General features: G+C 37.0%; 2 non-coding genes across 2 annotated transcripts; both read right to left on the bottom strand.

Annotated features, from left to right (window-relative positions):
• Positions 1-634: 634 nt before the first annotated feature.
• On the bottom strand, positions 635-708 carry trnam-cau. Its single transcript has one exon. It is a non-coding gene; the product is annotated as a tRNA-Met (tRNA).
• A 3,053-nt stretch (positions 709-3,761) lies between these two features.
• trnam-cau lies at positions 3,762-3,835 on the bottom strand. Its single transcript has one exon. It is a non-coding gene; the product is annotated as a tRNA-Met (tRNA).
• Between the last annotated feature and the right edge of the window lie 6,756 nt (positions 3,836-10,591).

The raw sequence follows: 10,591 nt of genomic DNA, 5'->3' as shown, positions 1-10,591 counted from the left end.
CAGAAAGGTCTTTGTATTCTGTATTGTGAATACCTCCAATGCTCCAAATATTAAATAAAATGAACTGATGGAAATCAAACTGCAGATCATTAATTTATGTATTTTCTAGCTTGTGGCTTTCTATACTTTACATTATGTTTTAATTTTCTTTGTAAAGTATTGTGAATTGTGGAACGAGACGACAAAGAAAGGCCCTCCAACAATCTATTTTTTTTATTTTAAAGATTTGATAATGTTGAGTTTCCATGGATTTAAAAAACTTACATGATCTTACCACAATGAAGATTTGAGTAAGGAGCTCATACTCTATTGTTTTTCAAAATCAATGTGCATAGTGGTTAAATATACAGCCTCCTGCTATTTTGAAGAGTTGATTTTATTAAAACTTCATATTTGAGATGGTCAGTGTAGGAATCGAACCCATGACCTTGGCTTTATGAGTACCACGCGCCGACCAACTGAGCTAACCTGCCACACATAATCTTATGTCTTTGTCAATGTTAGAAAAACTTACATGATCTTGACAAAAGTATTGAAATGCAAAGGTTTTACAAAATCAACATTAAATGTGGTTTAATTTAAAGCCTCATGCTATTTTGAAGATATGACTACGTGAATCACTTCATGACTCCATTGGCCAATGTGGGAATTGAACCCATGACCTTGGCTTTATGAGTACCACGCTCCAACCAACTGAGCCAACCAGCCTCACATGAGCGTGTGTCTTCGTCAATATTAGAAAAATGTACATGATCTTTCTACTATGACGATTTGAAGAAATGATATAATGTTTTTCAAAACCAACATGCTTAAAGGTGTATTTTCCGGCAAAATTTTATTTTGAAGTATTGATTTTATTTTTCACCTTTGTTTATTTTGAAGTATTGATTTTATTTTCCACCTTTTTTTATTTTGAAGTATTGATTTTGTTTTACAACCTTTTTTATTTTGAAGTATTGATTTTGATTTGCAACCTTTTTTATTTTGAAGTATTGATTTTGTTTGACACCCTTTTTAATTTTGAAGTATTGTTTGTCTGAAAGACTTTAGATTACCATTGACCAGTAAGGGAATTGAACCACTTACCTTGGCGTTATCAGCGCCACACCTGTCCAGCTGAGCTAACATCAGCTGGACAAAGTTTTCCTAAGTACAATGTTACTCATAATGTTGAGTTTCCATGGATTTAAAAATCTTACATGATCTTACTACAATGAAGATTTGAGTAAGGAGCTCATACTCTATTACTTTTCAAAATCAATGTGCATAATGGTTAAATATACAGCCTCCTGGTATTTTGAAGAGTTGATTTTATTAAAACTTTATATTTCAGATAGTCAGTGTAGGAATCGAACCCATGACCTTGGCTTTATGAGTACCACGTTCCGACCAACTGAGCTAACCAGCCACACATAAGCTTGAGTCTTTGTCAATGTTAGAAAAACTAACATGATCTTGACAAAAGTATTGAAATGCAAAGGTTTTACAAAATCAACATTAAATGTGGTTTAATTTAAAGCCTCATGCTATTTTGAAGAGTTGACTTCATGAAACACTTCATGATTCCATTGGCCAATGTGGGAATTGAACCCATGACCTTGGCTTTATTAGTACCACGCTCCAACCAACTGAGCTAACTTGCCACACATAATCTTGTGTCTTCGTCAATATTAGAAAAATGTACATGATCTTTCTACAATGACAATTTGAAGAAATGCTATAATGTTTTTCAAAATCAACATGCTTAAAGGTGTATTTTTCCGCAAAGTTTTATTTTGAAGCATTGATTTTGTTTTCCACCTCTTTTTATTTTGAAGTATTGATTTTGTTTTACAACCTTATTTATTTTGAAGTACTGATTTTGTTCTACTACCTTTTTTATTTTGAAGTATTGATTTTGTTTGCCACCCTTTTAATTTTGAAGTATTGTTTGTCTGAAAGACTTTAGATTACCATTGACCATTAAGGGAATTGAACCACTTACCTTGGCGTTATCAGCGCCACACCTGTCCAGCTGAGCTAACATCAGCTGGACAAAGTTTTGCTAACTACAATGTTACTCATAATGTTGAGTTTCCATGGATTTAAAAAACCTACATGATCTTGAAAAAAGTATTGAAATGCAAAGGTTTTCAAAATCAACATTAAATATGGTTTTATTTAAAGCCTCATGCAATTTTGAAGAGTTGACTTCGCGAATCACTTCATGATTCCATTGGCCAATGTGGGAGTTGAACCCATGACCTTAGGGTTCAATACCACGCTCCAACCAACTGAGCTAAACTGCCACACATGAGCTTGTGTCTTCGTCAATATTAGAAAAATGTACATGATCTTTCTACAATGACGATTTGAGAAATGCTATAATGTTTTTCAAAATCAGCATGCTTAAAGGTGTATTTTCCGGCAAAATTTTATTTTGAATTATTGATTTTATTTTCCACCTTTGTTTATTTTGAAGTATTGATTTTATTTTCCACCTTTTTTTATTTTGAAGTATTGATTTTATTTTCCACCTTTTTTTATTTTGAAGTATTGATTTTGTTTTGCAACCTTTTTTATTTTGAAGTATTGATTTTGTTTTACAACCTTTTTTATTTTGAAGTATTGATTTTGATTTGCGACCGTTTTTATTTTGAAGTATTGATTTTGTTTTACAACCGTTTTTATTTTGAAATATTGATTTTGATTTGCAACCGTTTTTATTTTGAAGTATAGATTTTGTTTGACACCCTTTTTAATTTTGAAGTGTTGTTTGTCTGAAAGACTTTAGATTACCATTGACCAGTAAGGGAATTGAACCACTTACCTTAGCGTTATCAGCGCCACACCTGTCCAGCTGAGCTAACATCAGCTGGACAAAGTCTTCCTGAGTACAATGTTACTCATAATGTTGAGTTTCCATGGATTTAAAAAACTTACATGATCTTACCACAATGAAGATTTGAGTAAGGAGCTCATACTCTATTATTTTTCAAAATCAATGTGCATAATGGTTAAATATACAGCCTCTTGCTATTTTGAAGAGTTTATTTTATTAAAACTTTATATTGGAGATGGTCAGTGTAGGAATTGAACCCATGACCTTGGCTTTATGAGTACCACACTCCAACCAACTGAGCTAACCAGCCACACATAAGCTTATATCTTCGTCAATGTTAGAAAAACTTACATGATCTTGAAAAAAGTATTGAAATGCAAAGGTTTTTCAAAATCAACATTAATGTGGTTTAATTTAAAGCCTCATGCTATTTTGAAGAGTTGACTTCGTGAATCACTTCATGATTCCATTGGCCAATGTGGGAATTGAACCCATGACCTTGGCTTTATGAGTACAACGCTCCAACCAACTGAGCTAACCAGCCTCACATAATCTTGTGTCTTCGTCAATGTTAGAAAAACTTACATGATCTTGACAAAAGTATTGAAATGCAAAGGTTTTACAAATTCAACATTAAATGTGGTTTAATTTAAAGCCTCATGCTATTTTGAAGAGTTGACTTTGTGAATCACTTCATGATTCCATTGGCCAATGTGGGAATTGAACCCATGACCTTGGCTTTATGAGTACCACTCTCCGACCAACTGAGCTAACCTGCCACACATAATCATATGTCTTTGTCAATGTTAGAAAAACTTACATGATCTTGACAAAAGTATTGAAATGCAAAGGTTTTACAAATTCAACATTAAATGTGGTTTAATTTAAAGCCTCATGCTATTTTGAAGAGTTGACTTTGTGAATCACTTCATGATTCCATTGGCCAATGTGGGATTTGAACCCATGACCTTGGCTTTATGAGTACCACGCTCCAACCAACTGAGCTAACCAGCCTCACATAATCTTGTGTCTTCGTCAGTATTAGAAAAATGTACATGAACTTTCTACAATGACGATTTGAAGAAATGCTGTAATGTTTTTCAAAATCAGCATGCTTAAAGGTGTATTTTCCGGCAAAATTTTATTTTGAATTATTGATTTTATTTCCCACCTTTGTTTATTTTGAAGTATTGATTTTATTTTCCACCTTTTTTTATTTTGAAGTATTGATTTTGTTTTACAACCATTTTTATTTTGAAGTATTGATTTTGTTTGACACCCTTTTTAATTTTGAAGTATTGTTTGTCTGAAAGACTTTAGATTACCATTGACCAGTAAGGGAATTGAACCACTCACCTTAGCGTTATCAGCGCCACAAATCTCAAATGATTTTACTCTTACTGAAAAACTCCGCACATGCGCATTTGACGAAAATACCGTATTACACTCAAGCGAAGCGAAACTTGGATATTATAGCGGCGACCCTGCAGTATGTGCTAAATGTTACTGGATGTTACGCTGTTTAGAGATTAAAATTAGAGTGTATGATTTCCCATTGTCCGCGAATGCATCAGGATGGATCAGAGCGAGGGGGCGGGGGAGTGAGAGTGAGGGGTTAGCGAGGTTTTGTGTGAGAGCAGATGACGAACGACTGGAAAGAGTAAGGCTGCAAGAGAAACAAAGACTGTTTTTTGTTTGTATTGTTTTTGCGTGGTTACGGCCAACAGTAATGGCGTGCTGCTGTTGTCAATAATTGACAGTTCATTTGACTACTTTTTGTCAAATGAACTACTTTTTGGCAGAATGAGACTATATGAACGTAAGAGCCGCATGGAACCGGTCAAGGAGCCGCATGCGGCTTACGAGCCGCGGGTTGGCCATCCCTGATCTAAAGCTTCAAATTCCTCATCAGGATGAGAGAGGAGGGAAGTAATCCATCAGCTGCTATTATGCACATCCAAATGAGCTTCAGAATGGATACAAAAAAATCATCTTGTTCACTCGACTCCACAAGCAATCCCGGTTTCACAGCAGGAGGCGGCTTGGCTACGGGTGGAGGATAAGCTCCACATTTCAGTTCATGCATCCAACTCACTGCTGCTTGACGCTGAGCATGGCCATTGCAAATCTCCATGCTTCTGTTTTACTTCTCTTTGGGATTTTGGTAGAGGGTTGCTTCCAGTCATAACCCCAACTCGGTACTGTGGAGTATCAGTAAACGATACAACCTGGATTTCAGGCAAAAATAAATGATTAAAATGTTAATTTAAAAAGAATGACCAAATACGCACAAATAACTCATGAGTTCTACAGTACAGAACTGTTTTTCTCAAAAGCATTTCCTGGACTTTCAAACATAAAGCTACAGACAGGGACTTAAAAATGGAGAGAGTGCAGCTCAGAGCTGCAAAGACGCATAATGAAGGAAAAACTGAAATGTAATAAAAATGTAAATGTTTCTCAGCTGCTTGCAGGAAGACAGTCTGCGTTTGCAGAAAGTCCCGTGGGATTGTGCTGAGTTTTTATTACACAGCACCCGCAGCAGGACTTGTCTTGGTGTTAGACACTGATGTGTCGAGAGCAACATTGAGGAAATCACTGGCTGGAAACCAGCTGTATTCATATGACTGAAAGCACACAAATCCAAGAATAAATTTATTTTGAAAAAAAAATTTAAAAAAAATCTAAGAGATAATAAACAGGAATAAATTAAAGAAATCAGTGTGTCTCTATAACCTGCAGGTGAAAAATATTTCTTGTCATACCTGCACAATAAAATTCAAAAGAATCTCTCATGCAAACGTCAGTAACCAAAATCCCTTCTGTAGTGAAGCATTTATGCAGCAGCCAGCCCCTAGTACGATTATACGATGCACCGAAGAGGTCCGTCAACAACCAAATTATCGTGAGCTGACAGAAATGAAATTGTCACATAATCACCGTGTGGAGTCGGAGCGAGTGCCCGTACCGCTGATCAAACCAGGCGGCTGGTTTAAATGTCAGGGAACAGCCTGACCTGTCAAGCTGAGCTGCGTGGATTTGCACAGAAAAGAAACCATCAGGGAGTTTGCAGTGTTCACAAGAACATGTGAGGATGAACGTCACATGAACTCCAGTCCTCATTAAACCGAGCATCAAAAAAAGAAAAAAGAATGTGTTTTTTAGAAGTGTCACTCACTGTTTCAATATTTAGTTAAGCTAATTCATGGATTTTATTTTCTCCTTGTGTTGAGCAAATGTGATATGATAAGATGCACAAGGGAAAGGATTGTGAAGCAAAGTGCAACTGAGAGCTTCACAAGTTATAAGCTGCAGCTGGAGTCATAGTTTTAGAGTCACCACATACATCCACACACGTACACACACACGCCTACACACACACATACACCCACACCCACACGCCTATACATGCATGCACACACATCTCCAGGATGGGCTACTAATGCTGCAGCCCTTGAGTTGCCCTAAACCTGAATTAGAGTGGATTTTACTGAAGACCTGGATGTTTGAGTCCAAAGTCATGAGACAAACAATCATGCTATGGCACAAATGCAATGGAAAGTCAGTTTTGAGCCTTGGCTCAAATTCAATGCATGTTTTAGGATTGTGGAAGAAAACCAAGCGAGCTTATAGCTGATATTTGAACATGTACACTTGATTGGGAAAGGTTTTAAAGTTTTATTTTATGGTTATTATCATTTCATACCCAATATATCAGCCAAGACGGATCTTCTGATTTCATCCCATATGGATTCTGTGTAAAATAGGATATAAGTCATATTTTTACTGGATTCTGATTGGACAGCTCTTAAAGGCTTCAGTGCTTAATTCATGGCATGATTTAAACACATCTTAAAGCTCTACAATGTAACAAAAACAGTCGCCAGAGCAATATCAATGGGTGCAGCAAAGTAAAATTTATTTTAAGTCATATTCGATATTTAGGATTTTTTTTTTAACAACTGAAGTTAACATAATTATTTGATTGTGCTATGAAATGGCACTACGTGCCTGGAAAAAACATAATGCTCTCTAATGCTCATGTTGGATGGCCCAGCAATAGAGTGGCTGCATGATGATAATGCAAAACAATGGATGACAAACATGTTTCCAGCAGAACGCCACATGCAGCAGGAGGAAAAACGTCAGGTTGATTTCTGGACCTGCACTCATCTCCATGACTGAGTCATTGGGGGGAGCTGCAGGGGGAGCGACAAAAATAACTTGTCTCTCAACAGCTCATTCAAAAGCAGACGTTCACTCATATTGGCAGACATCCTCCAAGGCTTATCTTTCATTAATTATAATATCCAACATGCACTTATTTTCCAATTGAATTTGTTCTATCTTCAGTTCATAGTTTGATAAGTCAGTAAATATGAATGTGTGGAAAGTAATCTAAGTGGAACATGCTGACCGGTCCTATTTGATGCTTGTGAAGGGTCGTAGCTGCCTGCGCTGTCAAAGCGCAATGACTACTTCCTCCTTTTTGTTCTTTTTCATCAGCTAGCATAGCGTGGTTATTGACTGCTGCCAGCCGCAGGAATACAACATGTTCTGTTGTGTCCACCGGAGCAGATACTCTAATTACGTCTCCCAGAGTTATGGCTCTAAATGAACAATTGAAGGGCGTGTGAGGTAACAATTTCAACAGAGACAAGAAAATATATCTGCATGTTTCAAAAACTCACCACATCAACAACGTATTAGGAGACCTTTCCACTTTTCATCATGAGGAAGTCACAAACTTTAATGAACTTAATGGGATTTGTGGGGTTTTTTTGTGATGGACCAACATAAGTTGATGTATAATTGAAATGAAGATGAAGCATGTTTTCCGAAATTATTTACCCCAAAACATTCTAGAAAGTGTAGTGTTCAGATGGATCCAGTTCCACTTCTGCCTCCTATACGACAATCAATGGCCTTTAGATATCATCGATTATTAAACAGAGTTCAACCATGTATAATGTAATGTCAGTGGAAGTCCAGCTGCTTCTTTGATAGGGACTGGTCAAGCTTAATGGGAAAATAGATAGAACTTAGTACCAAACAATCCTGGATGAAAACCTATCAGAGGCCACAAGAGTTAAGGTTTAGCTTCAACATGCAGACTCTCCATTTAAGCTGACAGATCTTAAGCAATTTGGGTATCGATGTTCTTCTCTGCTAGAGACATGCTGCTGTAATTGTGCTTTTCAGACTTTTATCTGTAGAAAATGTTGAACATTGTCTGACATTGTCCCTTTGCATCGCTATTTGCTGTTCTGGTGCTAGTCTGTCACAACAAAATGACAGAGCAACCAGTTGACGTTGAGGACTGATGGGTTTAAGGGATGTGAAAACTTGTGCTGTAGGTAGTCATTCCCGGCTTCACTGCAGCAGCACAACCACTGCTTTTGGGATCAAACCATTTCCTTTTGCTGCTTTGTTGTGAGCAAACATGCCGCACTATGCAGCAGTGCCAATTTCAGGTCGGAGAGGAAGGGCTGAAAGACTTTGGGAGATCTCCGGAGGAATAACTAAGGAGTGAGTCTCGGGTAATTATTACCATTATATATCCAGTCTTCTCTCAAGAGAAAGGTCTTCTTCCTTCAGTTGGTATTATTAAGAACTCGGCTGATTGTCTACATTAGTGAACAAACAGCTACAGATGAATGATGAAGAAATAAGAAAGATGTGTACGCCACAGAGGAAACGGTGATGAACATAATTATTTCTACTTTTTCCACAAAACCTTTAATTAGAAAAAGTTCTAGAAAAAGAAGGACATTCATCATATAAGTCTAAATACTTGCTGATGAATGTGTGTGTGATTTACTTTGGGCCTCTCTTCAATGATAGCCAAAGTATGTTTAGTTATATGACTGCGTCTTCAGATAGCTTCATCTTTTATTACTGATTAATTTTTCTTCTCTTCTGAGTCTAATGTTGTTTTTTGATGAGCTCAGCAGCATTATGAAAACTATGAAAGACACATAATAGTTTACACACGAGAAATGTACAAATGTAAACAACTGTTTGTAAAACCATCGGTTCACTTGTAATGCTGACTCTTATGCCCTCTAGAAGAACTAGCAGCTCCTTGTAAATAAAACGGCATGTAGACCAAGTCACATGGAAATTGTACCATTCCATCTGGATGCTTAATGTTAAGCTGCTGAAGAGTTAGCTTTGGGGTTAGCATGTGGTCTAATTTCTAAAACTATGACAAGTTATTAAATGGAATCACAAATGTACTGCATAAATATTTCAACCTGGAAAGCATAACAAAGCTATTAGTGGAGGTTTGGTGAACGATATTCACCAAAACTAAAGTCCTGGGCCAACTTCTGCCCTTTCTGAGTGTAATCACCTGTTTAGTACACACAGAATGAAAATTATGAGCTCATGAAAACTACTTTTGTGGGCATCTGTTGATAAGGAAGACGTACTCTGTGTTTAGTGAGATTTGTGTTTATGAGCCCAGAGCTGATGGCACAGGTAGCGACAGTAAGCTTAGAAGCCCATGATAAAGGCTTTGTATCCGAAGCCTGTCATTTAGCAAAGTCCACAAGAACAGACTCCATCCAGGGTTGGCGAGCAAATGATAGACCCTGTTCAGCAAAGTTAGCTGCTGTTCAGCTAACTTTGCAGATTGCCTAATAAAAATCGTAGTTTGGGTTTTACTCATTGAAACCCCAAATTTGAAAAGCCTTCAAAGAAAATCAATTTCACATTAACTTGCTTGAGTCAAAGAAGCCAAGCATTGAATCCAATCATGCAGAAAATCTGTGGGACTCTGCATAATGGGAAAGAGCAGCAGCTTCTTAAAGAGACAGAGACCAATTTCAAGGCTTCAAATTGCAAAAAAATTTTAAGTCATGCTTGATATGTACAGCATTTTTAGAACAAATGAAGGTAACATATTAATGTGATATAAAATGGAACTATGTGCCTGCAAAGTGCATAATAACCCCCTTTGCCATGTTTCTTTCCTTCATTTTAACGTCAATGTAAATAGGGCTCAGAGATCCAGTGGTGTTTACTCACTACAAACACCAACCATGTGTAGATAATCAGTGGCCCATCCAGAAATCTTTCAAAATACATCTAATATCAGCTGTTTATTTCAATGATAAGCAGATCAAAATAAAATCAAATAGTTGTGGCCAACAAGTGCTTTCAACCTTGTGAATTTTTACATCTAGGCTTATGAGCTTTCTTTGAAGTGATGTTTTTTTATGACCAGACACTTATTTTCATCAGACCAAATGATATAACGCCAAAAAACTAACTTTGTTTTAGTGGGTTTGCAACGCGCAACCTTCGCATTGCATAATAACTACTCTACTCACTGAGCCACAGTGAAGAAAGAAGAAAGAGCAAGCTGCATCTGAACACAAGCAAGCAGCAAAGAAATCCAGTGACCTAAAATACTGAGTAAAGGAAAGACTGAAAACAATAACCAGAACACAAAACTCAGACAAAATGTGAACTTAACATCTGCACCTTGAACCTGAATCTGTTGTTATTCTGCTGTTCACTTTAAAGCACAAAGAGCAGAGAATTGTCCCCAGAATATTAATTAAGCTTGGGAAGGGATTTGTTTGCCAGTTTGGGAAAGCCTCTCTTCCCGATGCTTTGAGTCGGCTGAATTAACACACTCTGTGAGTTGCCCACTGAGACGCACACAGACAAAATGCCCAGCCATTCACCCTGGCTTAGCCGTTTCTTTGTTTCTGTCCGACTTCCCTTTCCTCTTTCTTCCTCTGCCTTTTACCATCATAG

This window comes from Gambusia affinis, linkage group LG15, assembly GCF_019740435.1.
Source record: "Gambusia affinis linkage group LG15, SWU_Gaff_1.0, whole genome shotgun sequence".
In the NCBI taxonomy this organism is placed as follows: Eukaryota; Metazoa; Chordata; class Actinopteri; order Cyprinodontiformes; family Poeciliidae; genus Gambusia; species Gambusia affinis.
This window is presented reverse-complemented; position numbering and strand designations above follow the sequence as displayed.